At 48.3% G+C, this 22053-nt stretch overlaps 1 long non-coding RNA gene across 1 annotated transcript; it reads left to right on the forward strand.

Annotated features, from left to right (window-relative positions):
* The first annotated feature begins 1531 nt into the window (after positions 1-1531).
* Positions 1532-21847, forward strand: LOC142572196 (uncharacterized). Its single transcript, XR_012826014.1, has 3 exons — positions 1532-1698; positions 1876-1940; positions 21777-21847. It is a non-coding gene; the product is annotated as an uncharacterized LOC142572196 (long non-coding RNA).
* Positions 21848-22053: the final 206 nt, after the last annotated feature.

Here is a 22053-nt window from a genome sequence, read left to right on the forward strand (position 1 = left end):
CGACGGCGTTGCGCAGCGCGCGCATAAGCGCCAGTCAGCTCTGCGCACCAGAGGGAGACGCGAGCGGCGTCCGATCTCATTACCATGCTCCCGACACTTGTGCGGCGGTGGCCCATGCGTCGACGTCTGCGCGGCCGCAGGTATACGCGTGGCGCTCATTAGGGAGGGAAGATTCATCTTGCCCGGCCACGGCTTGCTGCTCGCAAGTTGGCTCCGCGGCTGGCCGTCAAGTTTCGCGTGCGGCCGATTTTGACGGAGGCGCCAGGCGTTTCCAACTAATCGGGACGCCTTCTGCTCTCATAAACGCCCAGTGACGTTCCCAGAAAATAGATCCGGCCCTAAAACTGTGTGGTGCATTGATCCCAGCTGTTTGTTTTGTTTCTCTGTTTAGTTTTGCCGCTTCACAGTTGTCCTGGCATCGCTTCTGAGCTCAACAGTGTGACAAGACGCTAGCTTAAAGTGATACGCGTAAATCGAGAATCATTTTTAATAGTTGCCATACAAGCCCTATCCCGCAACAGTGAAGTGCTGTAAAAGGTGTGCGTATTTCGGAGAACATTCCAGAATCCTTCGCGGCGCCGACGAAATACATTGGCGTTACAGTTACTTTTTTAAGAGACTGCTGTTTCATGCATTGAAGCACAAAAATAACGGGAACACGAATTCATTTTAATGGACACATTGAAAATTAATATCTCGAAACTGGTGCTGTCCGAGGAATTCGTTCCAAGTGGATACGCCGTGCGAACTCAGCGGCTATAGTTCGTAGATTGAAATACGTGGCCTAAAGTAATTAATGGAAAAGTTAATTAGCGTGATCACGTTATTTATTCAATTGAACATTTTGATTTCTCGTAGAAGTAATGGTTGCCTATATTAGAATCGAGTAATTTAGATCAAGGGTTAGAATTCTGCTATCTGCCATAGGCATTCCTTAAAAATCTAGCACACACACACACACACACACACACACACACACACACACACACACACACACACACACACACACACACACACACACACACACACACACACACACACACACACACACACACACACGCACGCACACACACACACGCACACGCGCACGCGCATGCGCACACGCATGCGCACACGCACACACACACGCACGCACAGGCGTCACAGATAAAACAAGTGTGAATTCTGACGGTGCGCTTGACCGCATATCGATGCTGGCCGGGCATGCCGAAGAGCTGCTTCAATTCAGCGAGATAGCAAGAATCGTGTCGTGAAGTGCTCCAACCTGAAATTGACACACCGAAAGCACGAAAATATCGTGGTATTTGCGGCTTTTTTTCTGAGGGCTGCAGGGGAGACGAAGAAAAGGAAACTAACAATGCACCGATAACGTCTCGGCCCCCCGCCCCCGCATTCTCTTCCAAAATCAATGGAAGAGCTTTGTTTTGTACTTTGGCCGAAGCACCTGTGTCATTTTTGTTTTTCCTCAATTCCTTCTTGAACTTTTGCTTCCCACACAGAATTCTTTCAATCAATCCTATGAAGGCCGAATAATTTCGCCGGCTAATTGCCCTGGTTTCTGGAAAATAATACATCAATCTCACTCTCGACCGGTGAAAGCAAGAGCTGAAACAAAGAGAGACGCAATTTCGATAAGAGTCGAGTCTTCCCGTGGAACACCCTTCTCAACGTGGAGTTAAACCATAGCGAAACGATAATGTAAGTGGATATTTCCTTCCTGGCAGTGAAGCAGATCTTAAGCAAAATCAGCTACATCGTCTATGCACACTCGTTTCTAGAAAATGTGCTAACGCGAGCTATATAGCAGGGTGACTACAAGACCTTCTTCTTTCGGTCATTGATTTGGGATGCGTGCATGCCTCATTTTCTTTGCAGCCCGTCTCTACAAGGACTGAAACGTGGCTGCAACATCAAGGAGCTTTCACGTTGGTTCGAATAAGGTGAGCCAATTAGGCGCGAATGAAAGGCTTTCGAAACCCCTGGGCAATAATAAAGATTGACTGATTGATTGAGTGAGTGAGTGAGTGAGTGAGTGAGTGAGTGAGTGAGTGAGTGAGTGAGTGAGTGAGTGAGTGAGTGAGTGAGTGAGTGAGTGAGTGAGTGAGTGAGTGAGTGAGTGATTTTAACGATCCAAAGCAATACACAGACTGTGACAGACGCTGTAGTGAGCAGTTCCGGATTATAGTTTTGACTACCTGTGGTTTCTTACCATACACACACGTGTTGGTGCAGGAAGGATTTTTGCTACATTCTGCTCGCATCAGAATGCGGCGGGCTTTGCCGGGAACCAAATACGAACCCTCCCACTCAGCAGCAGGAAGCCATAACCATCAAGTCGCCATGGATGTTGCGCACAATTGAAGCATGAGTGACATGACACTATGGTATTAGTGGTGCAAGAGAATGTTGAAGAAACCCTGCATTAGGATCACTCGACTGCAGGCTCTCGAACTTGAAATCATGTTCTCGGGTATAAGCGACAACTGCTTCGTATAAGACCTCGCTTCAGCTGCGATTTCCTTATGTTTAACCCCGAGTTCTGATAAAAACATAATGAAGTTACGAGACGAAAAGATTAGTTTCTTCAGGGCTGATATTGAAGGGAAGCTTTTTTTGCCTACCATTCCATGTTTGGTGTCGCTGCTGCTGCGGTATGTCGTCTTCTGCTGGGTCTGTCTGTATCTCGATGGATATATTCGTGCATCTATATGCGAGTGTATTTGTGCCCCGCTTGCAAGCATCAGCCAATGGGCTCATACTGTATAAACAATGCATACTGAGATACAAAGTAGTGCCAGAAGGTGCATCTCCCCATGTCCAGCGTAATCAAAACAAAAATTGCTAAATTGGACCATTACCTATAACCCCGGCTCATAGATGCCTAACCCACACCGGCCTTTAAGCGAAACAGCGCATTAGGCTAAACGAATTCTTTGATTTAATTGATTTAATGGGCTTTGATTTAATGGGCTCCGAACAGGCCGACATTGGAATATGAACCTGGCAACGTTTAACGCTAGAACATTATCTATTGAGGCGAGTCTAGCAGTGCTATTGGAGGAAATAGAGGGCAGTAAATGGGAGATAATAGGGCTCAGTGAAGTTAGGAGGCCAAACGAAGCATATACAGTGCTAAAAAGCGGGCACGCCCTGTGCTACCGGGGCTTAGCGGAGAGACGAGAACTAGGAGTCGGATTCCTGATTAATAAGAATATAGCTGGTAACGTACAGGAATTCTATAGCATTAACGAGAGGGTGGCAGGTCTTGTTGTGAAACTTAATAAGAGGTACAAAATGAAGGTTGTACAGGTCTACGCCGCTATATCCAGTCATGATGACCAGGAAGTCGAAAGCTTCTATGAAGACGTGGAATCGGCGATGGGTAAAGTCAAAACAAAATACACTATGCTGATGGGCGACTTCAATGCCAAGGCAGGCTCGAAGCGTGCTGGAGACAAGGCAGTGGGGGAATATGGCATGGGCACTAAGAATAGCAGGGGAGAGTTATTAGTAGAGTTTGCGGAACAGAATAATATGCGGATAATGAATACCTTCTTCCGCAAGCGTGATAGCCGAAAGTGGACGTGGAGAAGCCCGAACGACGAGACTAGAAATGAAATAGACTTCATACTCTGCGCTAACCCTGGCATCATACAAGATGTGGACGTGCTCAGAAAGGTGCGCTGTAGTGGCCATAGGATGGTAAGAACTCGAATTAGCCTAGACCTGAGGAGGGAACGGAAGAAACTGGTACATAAGAAGCCGATCAATGAGTTAGCGGTAAGAGGGAAATTAGAGGAATTCCAGATCAAGCTACAGAACAGGTATTCGGCTTTAACTCAGGAAGAGGACCTTAGTGTTGAAGCAATGAACGACAATCTAGTAGGCATCATTAAGGAATGTGCAATAGAAGTCGGTGGTAACACCGTTAGACAGGATACCAGTAAGCTATCGCAGGAGACGAAAGATCTGATCAAGAAACGCCAATGTATGAAAGCCTCTAACCCTACAGCTAGAACAGAACTGGCACAACTTTCGATGTTAATCAACAAGCGTAAAACAGCTGACATAAGGGAGTATAATATAGATAGAATTGAACATGCTCTCAGGAACGGAGGAAGCCTAAAAGCAGTGAAGAAGAAACTAGGAATTGGCAAGAATCAGATGTATACGTTAAGAGACAAAGCCGGCAATATCATTACTTATAGGGATGAGATAGTTCAAGTGGCTGAGGAGTTCTATAGAGATTTATACAATAGCAGTGGCACCCATGACGATAATGGAAGAGAGAATAGTCTAGAGGAATTCGAAATCCCACAGGTAACGGCGGAAGAAGTAAAGAAAGCCTTGGGAGCTATGCAAAGAGGGAAGGCAACTGGGGAAGAAAGGCAGCTGGGGAGGATCAGGTAACAGCAGATTTGTTGAAGGATGGTGGGCAGATTGTTCTAGAGAAACTGGCCGCCCTGTATACGCAATGCCTCATGACTTCGAGCGTACCGGAATCTTGGAAAAACGCTAACATAATCCTAATCCATAAGAAAGGGGACGCCAAAGACTTGAAAAATTATAGACCGATCAGCTTACTGTCCGTTGCCTACAAAGTATTTACTAAGGTAATTGCAAATAGAACCAGGAACACCTTAGACTTCCGTCAACCAAAGGACCAGGCTGGATTCCGTAAAGGCTACTCAACAATAGACCATATTCACACTATCAATCAGGTGACAGAAAAATGTGCGGAATATAACCAACCTTTATATATAGCTTTCATTGATTACGAGAAAGCGTTTGATTCAGTCGAAACCTCAGCAGTCATGGAGGCATTGCGCAATCAGGGTGTAGACGAGCCGTATGTAAAAACACTGAAAGATATCTATAGCGGCTCCACAGCCACCGTAGTCCTCCTTAACGAAAGCAACAAAATATCAATAAAGAAAGGCGTCAGGCAGGGAGATACGATCTCTCCAATGCTATTCATCGCGTGTTTACAGGAGGTATTCAGAGACCTAGATTGGGAAGAATTGGGGATAAGAGTTAATGGAGAATACCTTAGTAACTTGCGATTCGCTGATGATATTGCCTTGCTTAGTAACTCAGGGTACCAACTGCAATGCATGCTCACTGACCTGGAGAGGCAAAGCGGAAGGGTGGGTCTAAAAATTATTCTGCAGAAAACTAAAGTAATGTTTAACAGTCTCGGAAGAAAACAGCAGTTTACGATAGGTAGTCAGGCACTGCAAGTGGTAAGGGAATACATGTACTTAGTACAGGTAGTGACTGCGGATCCGGATCATGACACTGAAATAATCAGAAGAATAAGAATGGGCTGGGGTGCGTTTGGCAGGCATTCTCAGATCAGGAACAGCTGGTTGCCATTATCCCTCAAGAGAAAAGTTTATAACAGCTGTGTCTTACCAGTACTCACGTACGGGGCAGAAACCTGGAGGCTTACGAAAAGGGTTCTGCTTAAATTGAGGACGACGCAATGAGCTATGGAAAGAAGAATGATAGGTGTAACGTTAAGGGATAAGAAAAGAGCAGATTGGGTGACGGAACAAACGCGAGTTAACGATATCTTAGTTGAAATCAAGAAATAGAAAGTGGGGGGGGGGCATGGCAGGACACGTAATGAAGAGGGAAGATAACCGATGGTCATTAAGAGTTACGGAATGGATTCCAAGGGAGAGGGAGCGTAGCAGAGGGAGGCAGAAAGTTAGGTGGGCGGATGAGATTAAGAAGTTTGCAGGGACAACATGGCCACAATTAGTACATGACAGGGGTAGTTGGAGAAGTATGGGAGAGGCCTTTGCCCTGCAGTGGGCGTAACCAGGCTGCTGCTGCTGCTGCTGCGGCTGATGATGATGATGATGATGCTTTCTTTGAGCTGGCTATTCCGTATGTGCCGCTGAGTATGTGCCTATTCTGGGCCAATCCTCCAGAATCAGAATGTGTCACTTTGACACAAGAGCTACCGAATCCTCAAGTGCAGTTAGATACGTGTCGTACTTCTCTGTCCTTCCACTTGTCATCGCCATTCTTCCCTAGACAAGCATCATAAATCGCCTTAATCTTCATGAAATCGCTGCGGAGACGTGTCACGCTGTGCATCATCCTCATGTTGTGTTTGGATCACGGGACAACTTGAATACGGTGTAGTGCATAAACGTAAAAATCGAATGAGAATAAAATTGCAACTTTTGTGGTGGACAAAGATAAGTTTTGCATGAGATTACAGGTTGCATCACATGTAGGTAAACACACTGGTACGCAACGCTATTAGTTGAGTAGCATATAATCAACCGCTTTATTATTGGTCACGTTACATATATTTGAACATGTGCTTGTGATCTGTATATAGAAGGTGGTGTCAAAATGTTTGGAGACTGGCTCCAGTTTGAAGAAATACATTTTTATGTGCATTCAAACACGCTCACCTTCGAAATGGTCCCTTCGCACAGCACTACAGCGCTACCAGCGCCCCCGCCAATTTTCGAATATGTCCTGGAAATTTCTTTCCTGGAACGAGCCAAACACCCTTCTCCGATTCGAACTTGAATTAAACAATCGTGTCAAATTGTGGATGCTACAGCGGGGTTTTTAATTATCGAAAGAGAGCGTATTAAGCAGAGCCGAATCTTTCCGAATGACCTGTCTTTCAGGTCAAGATCATCATTTGGGAAGAAACTTAGGTGTACGGACATAATCCATGGGGCGAAGCAACAGTTGTCGCAGAGGAAAAGCCCAGTAGCACCACGACAGAAAAGAAAAAGAAAGACTAGGAATGTCCACACCTCGACATAGTGCATGGTCATCGTGTTTTTCGACATTCGCGGTATTGTGTATCAGATATTTGTCCCGAATGGTCAGACTATGAAGAGCGAGTTTTTCTGCCATGTTTTAGGGCGTCTGGGGAAGGCGGTTTGGAGAACACAGGCCGATCTGGGGCGCACGAGGAGCTGGATGCTGGACGACGACAACGTACCCTGCCATAGATAATTCCACAGCAGCGAGTTTCTTGCCAGAAACAACATGGTTTCTGCCTTACTCGTCAGATTTGGTCTCCTGCTTATTTCACTAGCTCTCATCCCAAAGTTACACACCCAGCTCAACAATTGCCACGTTGACGGTTGCCCTAATCAAACTCGAGCAGCAGAATGGTCCTCGACTCCTTCGGGAAAGAAGATGTCCAGGACGTATTCGCAAAGTGGCAGGAACGCTGGCAGCGCTGTGTTGCTGCGCAAGTGGACTATTTCAAAGATGACAGTCCTTGAATTCGCATACATAAATTACTATCTTCAAAACAGAGCCAGTCTCGAAACTTTTCGATTCTCCCATGTAGTTTTCTTTGTTCCTTTGAATGACTTCATTTAGCACACATGTCTGGCTACAATTGTGAAATATTCATTGTAAAAGCGCGCGCGTGAGAGAGAGAGAGAAAATGATAAGTGAAAGACAAGGAGGTTAACCAGGACTGACCCCGGTTGGGTACCCTATACTAGGTAAAGGGGGAGGGAAAGATTAAGAGGAAAACAAAAAGTCCACTATGGATATCGCCGACCTAGTAACAGTTTTCTGCTCTATATCCCTGACGGTCACTCAGTCCGGATCACAGACGGTCAGCGAATCCGGTAGCGTTACAAAATCGCAGCAGCGCTTTTGTGGCCTTCTGTAGCTGCGATTGTGAGGCTATGGTCCCAATATTTTGTTGAAGCTAAACAGTTTTCTATCTGATTTAGAACTGCACAGTTCGTGTCTTTCATTTTAAAAAAATGGCCAGTAGCACAGTAGGTGTTCTATAGTCTCCTCGACACCGCATGCATTACGCCGGCGCTATCAGCCATTTCAGTAAAACACGTATATGCATTGGTGAATTCTAAAAGCGATGAGAAAGCTAAAGTTCAGCTTTCTTTAAAGGGTCCCTCATCAGATCGGGTCATTTTGAGCTGACAAGCGCAGAGCATACAATGCGCGCTAGCGTTCGTGTTTGCAAGGAATTATATCGTTACGCGTCGCGGAAAGGCCTGAATTTCAATCCGAACCCCATTGCCCTCTTCAGTCGCAGCGAATCCGCCCGGAGAGGGACGGTGACGTAGTCGTGCTCCTGCGCCTACGTAGTCGGGCTCCAGCGCCTACGTAATCGTGTCCGCAGTGTGACGTCGCTCGTGGTGACACGTGACTTCGAGAATTATTCAAGACATCTGTTATCTGTGCGATTTGTTGCTTGAATTGACGAATTGAAGTTTAGAGAAATAATAGAACCCACAAACGGAATGTCTGCGTGTTTTTTTTTTGTTTTACTTCGCACCAAAGCAAGAGAGATGTACTTCCGCTTCGTCTGCTTGTTCCCACGGCCGTGCGGCCAGGTGCGCAGGTACCGAAACTATGCCATTTTCTACCGTGTTCCAGCGCGTGATAACGCTCTGCGATCCGCTTGTTCTGCCTCAGTATTCGAGTAGCACTGAATTATACCGTGCACAAGGAAACATGACTACATTGTGCGCTGCGCGAACGAGACAACAGCTCGCGCGCGGCGCGTTCAGCGGAAATGCGTAGCGCAGGAAAAAAAAAAGCGAGGATAAAAAAATAATGAAGGCAAAGCCTGTGACGTATGCGTCACGCGATCCTCGAGGTCCGGCATGGGAGAACACAGGGAAGGCATTTCGCTTGCGAAGGCTAGACGGGGCGAGTGGAGAGAGCGTCTTGCTTGGCCTGCTGAAATCATGGGTTCGGGACACTGAAATATTTCTATCTCGGCTATTAATGGGCCGATTTGAAACATTTTTCCGGCAGAACACTCCCTAGAGGACACGTAACAGCTTCCCTCGCGTTCCCTCGTCGTCGTATCGTCTTTTCACCGTGTGCTCGTCCCTTTTAGCGCTACCATCAGTTTTAAGGAATGTATCACCAATTAGCCAAGCACCAAGTTTTATTGACGTAACAACTTCCAGCGTATAATCAAAATTTGCTATGGGGCCTGGTGAGGGGCCCTTTAAGAGCTGCTGTTAGTTGCTCCAAAGTGCCAGCCGGTAAACTTTTACGTGAGAACATGCTCGACGACAACAACACATTACTAGCGTGAATTCAAACTTCCAGGAAACACACATTATTTGTGGTCCTATAGAAACAGGCCTCATTCTTTTGTAGCCCCCGTGCCACAGGCCCAGTATTTTGCAAACGCAGCAGACATCCGGTCAGTTCTGCCGTGGCCGGAGGCCACTGTTGAGAAACTTCTTGTCGACGAACTGCAGCTTGAATGTTCCGTAGCTTAGAGTGTATATATCAGGAAGGTGCCAGCTATACATAAACTCTGAGGACCTCAGCAAAAAGCTGCCCGGAAAGTGCGTGAGGGCAGCACAATAGCTGCCCCGTGTTTCTTAGCTGTAGAATTGAGCTAAGTGCATTCGGTTGCACATGGTTGCGTCAATTTGCGTGCAGCGTAAATGTGCAAATTATGGCGCGAAGGAATGTTGGTGCCGAATTCAAAAACCTTCTCGTTTGTAAGTACTATTTACCGTTGAACGTACGCCTCAATAATATGTCCAGCCAAGCAGTGGCTAGAATTCTCTCGTATACGAACAAGTCTAGCTGAAGCGAATTTGGTGAATATGGGTCCTTGAGTAAAATTCACAAAACTTTTCGTTCGCAAGCGGCGTTTGCCAGTGGCCAGCTTCGTTCGAGAAAACATCATGACAGCCTAGAGCCTTCCCTTACGGACACTTGTAAGAACATTTTTTTTTTCTTTTGTGAATACGGATGCCATGCATTGTGCCTAGAACAGATAAATTATTACTTCTTGCCCATTTTTTTTTCTTACGTGTGACGGTGCGAATATAGTGCATGTTATCTTGCCTCTACAAGCAATCACTTGTTTAATGGACTATGGGTCAATGCATACTTCTGTTGGCGCGCTGAAGCCGTGGCTGTGCGCAAATGTATACACTGATAATACAAATGAAAGAGACTCGTATTCGAAGAGAAGAGACAAGGTATGAAGAGACAAGACATTCGTATACAGGGGCACAAAACAAACAGACGATAGGCATGCTACTTAAATACAGGACAGAAGGAAATAGAAAAAAAAAACAGCGAAATATGCTTGTATCCGACACGTCGCCGTGATTATGCCTGCACACACATTGCACTTCAATATCTCGGAGCAAATGAAATACAACAGAGCTGCACATGACTCGTAACAGAAGCGTGCCATACATTTCTCTTTCCGTACATTTCGAAGGGCAAGACTTTGTCACCTTGCCTATTGCATGGCCTCTAGTTATGGCGCTTTATTCGTATCTTTCCTAACAATACCCTTCCTAGGATTTCGCTCCTTATGCCGAAGAAATGCCATTGAAGTGAACCCATTTAATTTTTTTTTCCGGCTGTACTATATCGTCTAATTATATCTACGCGATGTGCACTTCGGAGCAGCGCCACGTGGAACAGAGCGTTAATAACAAACGGAAATTACCGTATAGACATTGTTCAAGAGAGTTTCCGCGCCATCTCATCGCGTAAGCTCCCGACCTGCTCTGGCTGGTAAACGTACTTCCAGGTGCGCGCATTTTCTCCCGAGGAACGGGTTGGACGCCCTTTTCAGTGTCGCTTCCGTGCAGCGCTTCCTCTGTCCGAGAAGCGCGCCGTTCCCCCAGCGGCCGCGTACAACGCGCGCTCACAGAGCGGCGTGCCTAATTGCGTACCACGAATACCGCACGAACACCCGCTCAGGAGGCGGCTCTCGAAGCGGACCGAGCCTGACGTGTTGATTAAGGAATTCTTGGCGCAGTTAAAGATACACCAGAAGAGCGAAAGAAGGCGCGAAGCGTTCTCATTTTATACGTAGTTGCCTTTAACGGAGGGGCATTCACTCCGCGGGGCCCAGGAAGAGGTGCTCACTGCTACGCGCAGTCTCCCCCTCAGCTGCGCCCATAGAAGAACATTCGCGAGTTCCGACGGCGGCAGTCGTTGCAGTCGCAGGGAATCGAGTCGCGGCGGTGGTCGCGAAGAAGCGGTGTCGCTGTACGGACGCTGTCCGCGGCGGGATTCGCAAAATCGACGAAACGGGTGGCGCGCGTGCGTATCTGCGAGTCCGGCGGCGGCCGCTACACGCCGCGGCAGATGCCCCGCGCCATCGCGCACGGCCAGCAGGGCTGCTTCCCGGCCGATCGGTGCCAATTTGTGTCGCCGGCAAGAATTTAATTAGGAGCCGGCATCTCGCACCCCGAGAATTTCCGCCGGCGCCGAGCCCTAAATCAAGTTCATTAATTTGAGTGCGCGCACGCGCGAGCCTTCGTACAGTTGCATGAAAGCGATTCGCCGAGCGCTAAACATCGGTGCGGAGATTTTATGCGCTCGCGTTGCTCATATGCGCGGTCTGTGGGCGTGTTCCTTTGGAAACACAGGTGCGCACGTTCGCGTACCGGCTTTGTACGCGCGCGAAGCGACACTACTACAATCGAGAATCGGCATGACGGCGAGGGTAAGGAGTTAGCACGCGCGCAAAACAGTTCGGCGAGAGGCTACTGGCGAAAGGGCTCTCTCGAGGCGAGAGAACGCTAGGGTTCCTGTATATGCTCCCGCAGGGAGCAGAGCTGCGCATAACTTTTCCGGCGCCGCTCGCACCGCTATTCGCCGAGTGATATCACGTGGTACAAAAATTGCGTCAAATGTTCAACTGCGCCGCCACGAAGCCAACTTTACGTGCGTGGCGCCAACTCGTTCCGTCGGTGCCATCAAAATTGCAATCAGCGGACCGTCGAGCGTGCGTTGCACCGATCGGCTCCGGGTTGCAGGTACGGTGTTCGACGATATTAAGTTACTAACTTTGGTGAAGTGGTACGAAACGCATCATCTTGAAACTTGTATTCCACTACGACGGGGTGCAGCGCACAAAACTGCACAAATCGCACGGAAGCTGGCAAAGATTTTTACGCGGTGCCGTGCGGACGGACAAAACCGGCCAGCTACGAAAGGGACCAGGATATGCGAGGTGCGTTCGCCTTATTTACAGAGGTGAGTTCGGCTTGTTTACACAACAGCAGCATTTATCTCAAGTAACACTCCTGTACACGCTGAAATGCGTACGTATGGCATGAGAGGTTGTTCACTTGTGCAATTTTTGGAGTATATGTAAAACAGAGTAAATACTAGCAGATACGATTTGCCCGCTGCATGAATCCTGTCTTTCCTTTACAGTTATTTTTTCTCGGCGTTCTGATTTTTCATGTAAGGTCGATTAATGTACTCGTGTTCATTGTTTTGTAGTATGAGGAAACATCGTGCGCTCCCGCTCGTGAGACACCTGTGACAGCATCAGCATTTACCGCCCGCAATATGTTGCTTGATCGATCAGCCTTAGTCGACGTGAGGAATGTGAAATTATTTTTGTACCTTTAATAAGCGCTGTGTTATAGTAAATTAACCTGAGTAGTATGAAGAGATAAAGAAAAATGTGTTGTCATATTACAGCCTGAATGTGTGAAACTTTGCAAGTTTGCCATCTTATGTGATTAGTGCAATAAAAATAACCTGTTGTCACTCTTCATAACATGTTGCCTTTCCAATGGCTTTGAATTCTGCTCCCAAAGCTCCAATAACCAGCACTCATCCCCTGCTGCCATTGCTCATTCATTCCCTTGTACAAAATAAATTTGATCTACAAGCTCGTGCATCTTGAATCTTTTTCCACTCGGAAATTTGCTGCAACGAAACAGCTGTTAAGCTAGAATAGAATAGCTTTATTTCCATCTACTTGAAGGAGGAGGCTGCAAGTAAAAGCTGCTCCAGTAGAGGCAGCTTGACGAGGCCCGCAGCCCCCCCTACAGAATATTCGGCAACAGCTGTTGCGTTTCGCCTGCGACACGTGGTTTTGCCGGCGCGACGGCGGCGGGGCGGCGGACATGTTGGCCCGATCGTCGTCACCGCAACACTCATCGCCAGGTGTTTCCAGGCGCGTCTGCGGCGATGCGACCGCCTAGGGATTTCGTTCCAGTCATTGTGCCCGAAACAGGCGATGCCAAAGCAGGGATCTCCTTCCAGTTATTGGGCCCGAAACAGGCGATGCCAAAGCAGGGATCTCGTTCCAGTCATTGTGCCCGAAACAGGCGATGCCAAAGCAGGGACCATCTTCTCGTTACAGTCATTGTGTCCGACCGGCAGCGCCACGACAGTGTGCTGCGCAGCGCCACGACAGTGTGCTGCGCAGCGCCACGACCAGGTGCTACGAGATCGTGCGCAGCGCCACGACATGGTGCTACGGCATCGCTACGACAGTGTGCGTCACCATTAGCCCATTGTACATTCACGTGCTCGTCTTTTGAGGGGTTCCTTCTTGCCCTCAACTGCGAGAGGATAAAAACAGCTGCCCCCGGACGCCAGAGGAGGGCTCCGATTTCTTCCGTTGAGTGAAGTGCTCTCCCGTCTCTCTACTTCGGTCAAACCTGACCGCCAACTCTTTGCGATGTTAAAATAAACAAGTTGTTTCGTTGTTACCTGTCGACTCATGCTTTGCCGGGACCTTCGGATGCTTGCAGTTGTACCCCAGGCCGCCAGGCCAACGCTACCCTTGGGGCTTGCGACCCAGGTACAACCACGGGCGTCAGCGCCGAGTTCCCAACAGATCGTACCACCAGGTCGGATCCAAACATCTGGTTGCCAGCGGTGAGATCGCCTCCGACTTCAAACATCTGGTTGCCAGCGGTGAGATCGCCTACGACTTCAAACAACTGTCTGCCAGCGGCGAGATCACGACAACGGAGGCCAGCAGCAAAGAGATGCAGTTGACAGTATGCTGAGCAGCTCAACGACGATCCGGGAGCAGTGCAACGAGCCCTGTGTGACGACTGGTTGCCTGCAGCGGAACGACTGCGCGGAATTCCTGCCTGCGAGGTTTGGTGAGTGCGGGACTTTCTTCTTCTGAGCTTTGCCAGGCTTTTTGTTAGTGTCAGAAACAGAGCTGGTAATTGTGGTTGTCGTTGCTGCCGGGTTAGTTGCGGCAAGACAATAGTAAGCAGTAGAGAAAGCAGCATTCAGAGCAGCCATGGATTTGAAGTCGTTGCGCAAACCGAAATTGTTGGAGCTTGCAAGAGAGTTGGGTCTGGATGTCTCGGACAAACTCAGAAAACCAGAACTGATAAAAGCTATTCTTGAGTTAGAGGCTGAGGATGACGAGCTGTCGGAATGCCTTGAGACCATGGAGGAGAGGGAGACTGCAAAAAGACAGGAGCGCGAACTTAAAGAGCAAAAAGAAAAAGAAGAGCGCGAACTTAAAGAACAGAAAGAAAAACAAGAGCGTGACCGTCAACACGCTTTGGAAATGAAGCGTCTTGAGGTAGAGATGGAACGCGCTCGTAATGGAAGTCAGGCACACGGTGCAGGAGAACGCGTATTGTTCAAAATGACTGACCTGATGCGGCCGTTTAAGCTTGGAGAGGACATTGGTTTGTTCCTGGTTAACTTTGAGCGAACGTGCGAGAAGCAGGGGTTCTCTCGGGAAACGTGGCCACAGCGCTTGCTCACTTTGTTACCCGGCGAGGCGGCCGACGTAGTCGCTCGCTTGGATAGAGAGGAAGCAGAGGATTTCGACAAAGTAAAATCGAGTCTGCTAAAAAAGTACCGGCTGTCTGCGGAAGCGTTCCGTCGGAAGTTTCGGGAAAATGAGAAAGGCAAAAGTGAGTCATATACAGAGTTTGCGTATAGGCTTATGTCGAACATGCAGGAGTGGCTCAAAGAAGAGAAAGCGTTTGGTGACCACGATAAAGTTCTGCAGTGTTTCGGGCTAGAACAGTTTTATAGTCGGTTACCGGAGAACGTGCGATACTGGGTCTTGGATAGGCCAGACGTGAGTACGGTGGCTAGAGCCGCTGAGCTAGCCGAGGAGTTTGTGACGCGTCGAGCTCGCGGAGCTAAGGACGGTCAAAAGGGTGAATTTGGCTCCAAGTCTGAGAGGCCAAGGTTCACGCCCATGAGATTAAAGGGGGACACGCGTAGTGCGGATGCGAGCGAAAGCAGTCCGACCAGACGTAAAGAGACGGCGGCAGCCAAACGCAGAAAGCGGTTCGAGATGAGGCGAGCGGGCGTTTGTTATACGTGCCAGAAGCCGGGTCACTTTTCGGCGCAGTGTCCGGAAACAACACCAAAAGTTGTGTTTTTTTCAATAGGCAGCACTGACGAGAACATGAAGCTTCTCGAGCCTTACATGCGAGACCTCCTCGTGAACGGGAAAGAGTGCCGAGTGCTTCGCGATTCCGCAGCTACGATGGATGTAGTTCACCCGTCTTACGTAGAACCCCATATGTTCACGGGCGAGTGCGCGTGGATCAAGCAAGCCGTGGAAGCTCATAGCGTGTGTCTGCCGGTAGCAAAAGTGCTTATTGAAGGACCTTTCGGAGCGCTTGAGACGGAGGCGGCAGTGTCATCTATGCTGCCACCCCAGTACCCGTACCTATTTTCAAACAGGTCCGATCACCTCCTGCGCGAGAAGGGGCTTTTGTTTGGTGAAGCTAGTGTTCAGGCCTTAACCAGATCGAAGGTTCGGGAGCTCGCTGCAAAGGCGGTAGTTGCGGGGCCGACGTTATCAAACAACGAAAAAGGGTCAGAGGCGCAGCAAGCTGATATTCAGAGCACGCCCGAACAGAATAAAATTGAGTCTGTAGCGTTGAAGGCGCCAGATACTGGAGAGGAAAATCCCGATTCGGGAAAGTTAGAAGAGCTATCTACTGATTTGCTCATCGCGCCTACGTCAGACGGACTTGATAGGTTGCTAAAAGTCAGCCGGACGGCTTTGATAGCCGAGCAAAAAAAGGATGGCAGCCTGGAAAACGTGCGCTGCAATGTCAAAGAAGGTATCGCCAGGAAAACTGCGCGTTTTGTGGAAAGAGGTGGAGTCCTGTACCGGAAGTATCTAGACCGCCGAGGAGTGGAGTTCGATCAGCTGGTCGTGCCTCAATGCTATCGTCAGGATCTGTTGCGCTTGTCACATGGGGGTTCGTGGTCCGGACACCTAGGAGTTAAGAAAACTAAGGACCGTCTCTTGCAAGAGTACTATTGGCCAGGGTGTTTTCGGGACGCAGACCATTTCGTGAGGACATGTGACACTTGTCAGCGGGTGGGCAAACCAGGGGACAAATCGAGGGCGCCGTTGAAATTGGTACCTATCATTACGGAGCCTTTTAGACGGCTCGTTATTGATACAGTGGGACCTCTGCCGGTAACAGCCACGGGGTACAGACACATTTTGACTGTGATCTGCCCAGCGACAAAGTTCCCTGAAGCAGTGCCGCTTAAAGAACTCAGCTCAGTTGAGATAGTTAATGCACTACTGTCCATATTTGCGCGAGTTGGTTTTCCTGCAGAAATTCAATCAGATCAGGGCACAGTGTTTACTAGCGCTTTGACGACAACTTTTCTCGAAAGGTGTGGGGTAAAGCTGCTACACAGCTCAGTGTACCACCCACAGTCGAATTCCGTTGAGAAGCTCCACTCCGTCATGAAGCGCGTGTTGAGAGCCTTGTGTTTTGAACATCAAACTGACTGGGAGCTGTGTCTGCCTGGGGTGATGTTTGCTTTAAGGACCGCGCCGCATGCGGCTACGGGGTTTTCGCCAGCTGAACTGGTGTACGGTCGCTCGCTTCGATCTCCGCTTCGCATGCTTCGAGAATCATGGGAAGGTAGGGGCGACGACCCAGTCGTGGTGGAGTACGTGCTTAAGCTCCTCGAACGCTTAAGAAGGGCACAGGAGTTGTCAGGTGAAGCAATGGCAAAGGCCCAGCAGAGGGCCAAGGTTTATTATGATCGGACAGCCAGGGCCCGTCGTTTTGAGGTTGGCGATGAGGTCATGATATTGCGCACATCGCTAAACAACAAACTAGACGTGCAGTGGGAGGGCCCAGCGCGAATTGTTCAGAAACTGTCGGACGTTAACTACGTGGTAAGTCTGCCAGGAAAGCGGAAAGCACAGCAAGTTTACCACTGTAATCTGCTCAAACCTTATAGACAAAGGGAAGCAGTGGTGTGCATGATGGTAAACGTTCCTGAAGAGCTTCCGGTCGAGCTTCCGGGACTAGGCTCAGTGACGAACAGGGAAGACACCGGTCAAGTCATTAGTGACCTTATCAGTAAAGCACCGCTGTCGCCTGAGCAGAAAACCGAACTACACCAGCTATTACAAGAGTTTCAAGGTCTGTTCTCTGAGAGGCCTGGTAGGACTTCTGTACTTACTCATGATATAGAACTTACCTCCACAGAGCCAGTACGATCCAAGGCGTATCGGGTGTCACCCCGCCAGAGCGATATTATGGAGGCTGAGGTAAAGAAAATGCTACAGCTCGGTGTTATTGAGGCAGGTGAGAGTGATTATACCTCCCCTTTGATTTTAGTTGAGGTACCGGGCAAGGAACCTCGTCCTTGCGTCGACTACCGCAGGCTTAATTCCATCACTAAGGATCAAATTTATCCGATCCCTAACATCGAGGAGCGCCTTGAGAAAGTTAGTAGCGCTCAGTTTATTTCCACCCTAGATCTTGTCAGGGGTTATTGGCAGGTTCCACTTACAGAAGAGGCTAGTAGGTATGCGGCGTTCATTTCACCAATGGGAACATTCCGTCCTAAAGTGTTGAGTTTTGGTTTGAAGAACGCGCCATACTGTTTTTCAAGTCTCATGGATAAAGTGTTGCGGGGACAGCAAGAATTCGCTTTACCGTATCTAGACGACGTAGCGATATTCTCCGCATCCTGGTCTGAGCATATGGCACACTTGCGGGCAGTGCTAACCCGCCTGCGCGAAGCGGGCTTGACAGTCAAGGCTCCTAAGTGCCAGTTAGCACAGGCCGAGGTTGTCTACCTCGGTCACATGATTGGTCAGGGTCGTCGCCGCCCCTCTGAAATAAAAGTGGCCGCTGTGCGAGACTTTCCGCAACCGCGCACAAAGACCGATATTCGGTCGTTCTTAGGTGTCGCCGGCTACTATCAGAGGTACATCCCTAGGTACTCTGATATCGCGGCTCCCCTGACGGATGCTCTAAGAAAAACAGAGCCTCAAACAGTTGTCTGGGACGAGACAAAGGAAAGAGCTTTTAGCGCCCTAAAGAGTGCCCTAACAAGCCAGCCTGTGCTACGATCGCCAGACTATACAAAAGGGTTCATTGTTCAGTGCGATGCTAGTGAGCGAGGCATGGGCGTTGTACTGTGCCAACGGGAAAATGAAGAAGTAGAACACCCCGTCCTGTATGCTAGTCGTAAGCTGACCAGTCGTGAGCAGGCGTATAGCGCCACCGAGAAAGAGTGTGCGTGTCTCGTGTGGGCCGTTCAGAAATTGTCATGCTATCTAGCCGGCTCGAGGTTTATCATTGAGACAGATCACTGCCCTCTCCAATGGCTGCAGACCATCTCTCCCAAAAATGGCCGCCTCCTGCGCTGGAGCCTCGCTTTACAACAATATTCCTTTGAGGTGCGTTACAAAAAGGGGAGTCTCAACGGTAACGCCGATGGCTTAAGTCGAAGCCCCTAACGTAGGAATCAGCCTCAAAATTGTTTGTTACTGATGTTTTTCTTCCTGAGGCAGGATTTTTTTAACATATTGCTTTTGTTTAGTGTTTCAAAGTGATGATATGCTTTCTAGTGCAATTTTTCAATTTGTGGACGCGTTCTGAGTGATGCTAGACTACTGTAAGGAACTAGGCAGTGGTATAAAAAGGGGAAAGAGCCTGGCAGGGCTTAGTGAGGGTTGTGCCGTGCTTGCTGACTGAGCGGTTGAGTTTTCAGCGTAGTTCTAACGCTTGCCGGGAACGAGAACAAAAATGTGAACTCTCCCGAAGTCACTTTGCAGTGTCCCGTGCGAACCTGAACGAGAGAACGAGGCCTTCTCTGTGCGCTGCGCTCAAGAAACGTCAAGGGATGCCCGACTTCGGTTATGAGCATCATCGAGCGACATCCCTCCGGACAGCGGATGCAGTCCCCTGTCCATCGGGATCTCCTTTCCCCGGCGGGGCGGTCTGTTGCGTTTCGCCTGCGACACGTGGTTTTGCCGGCGCGACGGCGGCGGGGCGGCGGACATGTTGGCCCGATCGTCGTCACCGCAACACTCATCGCCAGGTGTTTCCAGGCGCGTCTGCGGCGATGCGACCGCCTAGGGATTTCGTTCCAGTCATTGTGCCCGAAACAGGCGATGCCAAAGCAGGGATCTCCTTCCAGTTATTGGGCCCGAAACAGGCGATGCCAAAGCAGGGATCTCGTTCCAGTCATTGTGCCCGAAACAGGCGATGCCAAAGCAGGGACCATCTTCTCGTTACAGTCATTGTGTCCGACCGGCAGCGCCACGACAGTGTGCTGCGCAGCGCCACGACAGTGTGCTGCGCAGCGCCACGACCAGGTGCTACGAGATCGTGCGCAGCGCCACGACATGGTGCTACGGCATCGCTACGACAGTGTGCGTCACCATTAGCCCATTGTACATTCACGTGCTCGTCTTTTGAGGGGTTCCTTCTTGCCCTCAACTGCGAGAGGATAAAAACAGCTGCCCCCGGACGCCAGAGGAGGGCTCCGATTTCTTCCGTTGAGTGAAGTGCTCTCCCGTCTCTCTACTTCGGTCAAACCTGACCGCCAACTCTTTGCGATGTTAAAATAAACAAGTTGTTTCGTTGTTACCTGTCGACTCATGCTTTGCCGGGACCTTCGGATGCTTGCAGTTGTACCCCAGGCCGCCAGGCCAACGCTACCCTTGGGGCTTGCGACCCAGGTACAACCACGGGCGTCAGCGCCGAGTTCCCATCCGATCGCTCCAGTGTCGCGATCCAAACACAGCATACATGCAAACACATATGCATCATACATATATATATATATATATATATATATATATATATATGTATATATATATATATATATATACACTCTCATGAACCCACATACTCGCATATGCACATGCACACCCATATCCATACAGACCCACTGGTGACTAAATCAAAAATACTTAGGGTAGCTTGTGTGGTTCTCGTGGTGAGTAGAAATGAAACAAGAAGACGCCGCTGAACATTATACACACACACACACACACACACACACACACATATATATATATATATATATATATATATATATATATATATATATATATATATATATATATATATATACACACACATGCATTCATATACCCGTATATGCATACACACTCGTATGCATACCTACATATATACATACACATATACAGAAGCATATATACACACTTTATATACATACTAGCCGAGAGGATGTACACTTAACCAGAAATATAAAAATCCTGCATATATAAGTCTCTCAGGTGTTGGGCCGTTATTTGGGTGATATCAACGCCTAGATTATTATATTTATTTAGAAGCATTGGCATTGTGTGTGATAGCTTTTCCCTTAAATAATTTGTTCTGGGTGTGACCACCCGCCATATCTCTTTATGACGGGTAACATAAAATTTGTCATTAAGTTCAAGGTTACAAAGTTCTCGTAGAAAGGAGCAGTTCTGTTTTACTTCCCGCCTAAATGCAGTTGTTAATTTGTACTGGTATAACTTTAACACAGAAATTATGTTGGCTTCCTGAAATAAGTTTATAGTATGCGAGTTGTAGGGGACATTAAAGAGTAGCCGAACAAACTTCATTTGCAAGACAAGTAGTTTATGCAAATTAACAAAAGTAGTTGTACCCCATACCAATAAGCAATAATAGAGGAACGAATAAAAAAGCGAGTTATAAATTAGAAGTTTAACTTTAAACGGCAATAGTGATTTACATTTCCACGTCATGCCAATGACCCTAGACAATTGGATTGTGACTGCGTCAATGTGTTCGTCCCAAAGCATATTACTGGAAAACGTTACGCCGAGAGTTCTCATACTAGTAACCATTTCTATCGTTTTTTCCCCCGTACATAATGTTAATATTTGAAAATAAGCTTTGCATAAAAGGTGCGCATGTGAACACTTGAAGTGCGTTTAAATCTACGTGTCTGTACTGCATATATCGAAAACGTGCAGCAGCTGTGAATGATAGTTAGTGATGAATGACGGTCACAGTTAACGGTCACTGACATAACTGCAGGCACGATAGTTCTCTTGGCCACGATCATCATTCGTCTGGTTTCGGCAGCCAAAATGTGCTCACATAATTGTCCACCACATGTGTGCGAAGTTTTTTTTTTTAAACACCCTTTAAAGCATTTCTTGCCTTCCGGCCTCCGCAAGAACATTTCATATGCACGGTGAAAAACATTGCACCACTTTTTGTTGCAAGGTAATGTGCGTTGGCACGCGAACTTTTGAGCTGTTCGAGCCACGGGTGTAGTCATGCTTTCATCTCGAGGGATCGAGGGGGGTCCTGCTCCTTATATGTACGTTCGTGCGCGTGTTTGTATATGTGCGCGTGTATATGAACGTACAAACTAAAAATTTCGGGGGGTTGGCACCACTCCGGCTACGCCATTCGTTCGAGCGTAGCCTGCAGTAAAAAGTGTCATCTTGCTCAGCGCTTGCGAGCAAATGCCGGGTGTTGCTCGCGACCAGCAGACAGAAAAGCAAATGGAACACCACGCGGCATTTGCCTCCTGCGCGCTCGAGGAGTTGCTTCACTGCAGAGCTGAAACACAACGGCAGACCTATGCGCAACTCTGCTCCCTGCCGGAGCATATACAGGGACACTAGAGGACGTAGCTCAGTTTGCCCCCGCCGGTCATTTGTTCGTGCGCGCGTCTCTGTAGGCTCAACGCTCCTGTTTGTTCGAATCAAATTAATCAAATCAACTTTTATTTTCTAGAAACATCTGCATGGACTCATGGACTAAAAGCTGCAATCAGCAGCTTGACAAAGGCCGAGGAGTCGTGGTACGTTTCAGCAGCAACTACAATAGCGTTACATTTGTAGTAATTATCGCATAATGTACACACTCATAACAAATTAGCGCAACATTTTTACCACAAATATTCACAAAATGATTAGCAGAGTAACACAATAAAAAAAAAACGCCGAATGCATCACTTTGATTCACCGGTTTCGAAGAAAAAAATTTACGTCGAGCCACGTAACAGACAAAT

The sequence above is a fragment of the Dermacentor variabilis genome, chromosome 1 (genome assembly GCF_050947875.1).
Source record: "Dermacentor variabilis isolate Ectoservices chromosome 1, ASM5094787v1, whole genome shotgun sequence".
Classification (NCBI taxonomy): Eukaryota; Metazoa; Arthropoda; class Arachnida; order Ixodida; family Ixodidae; genus Dermacentor; species Dermacentor variabilis.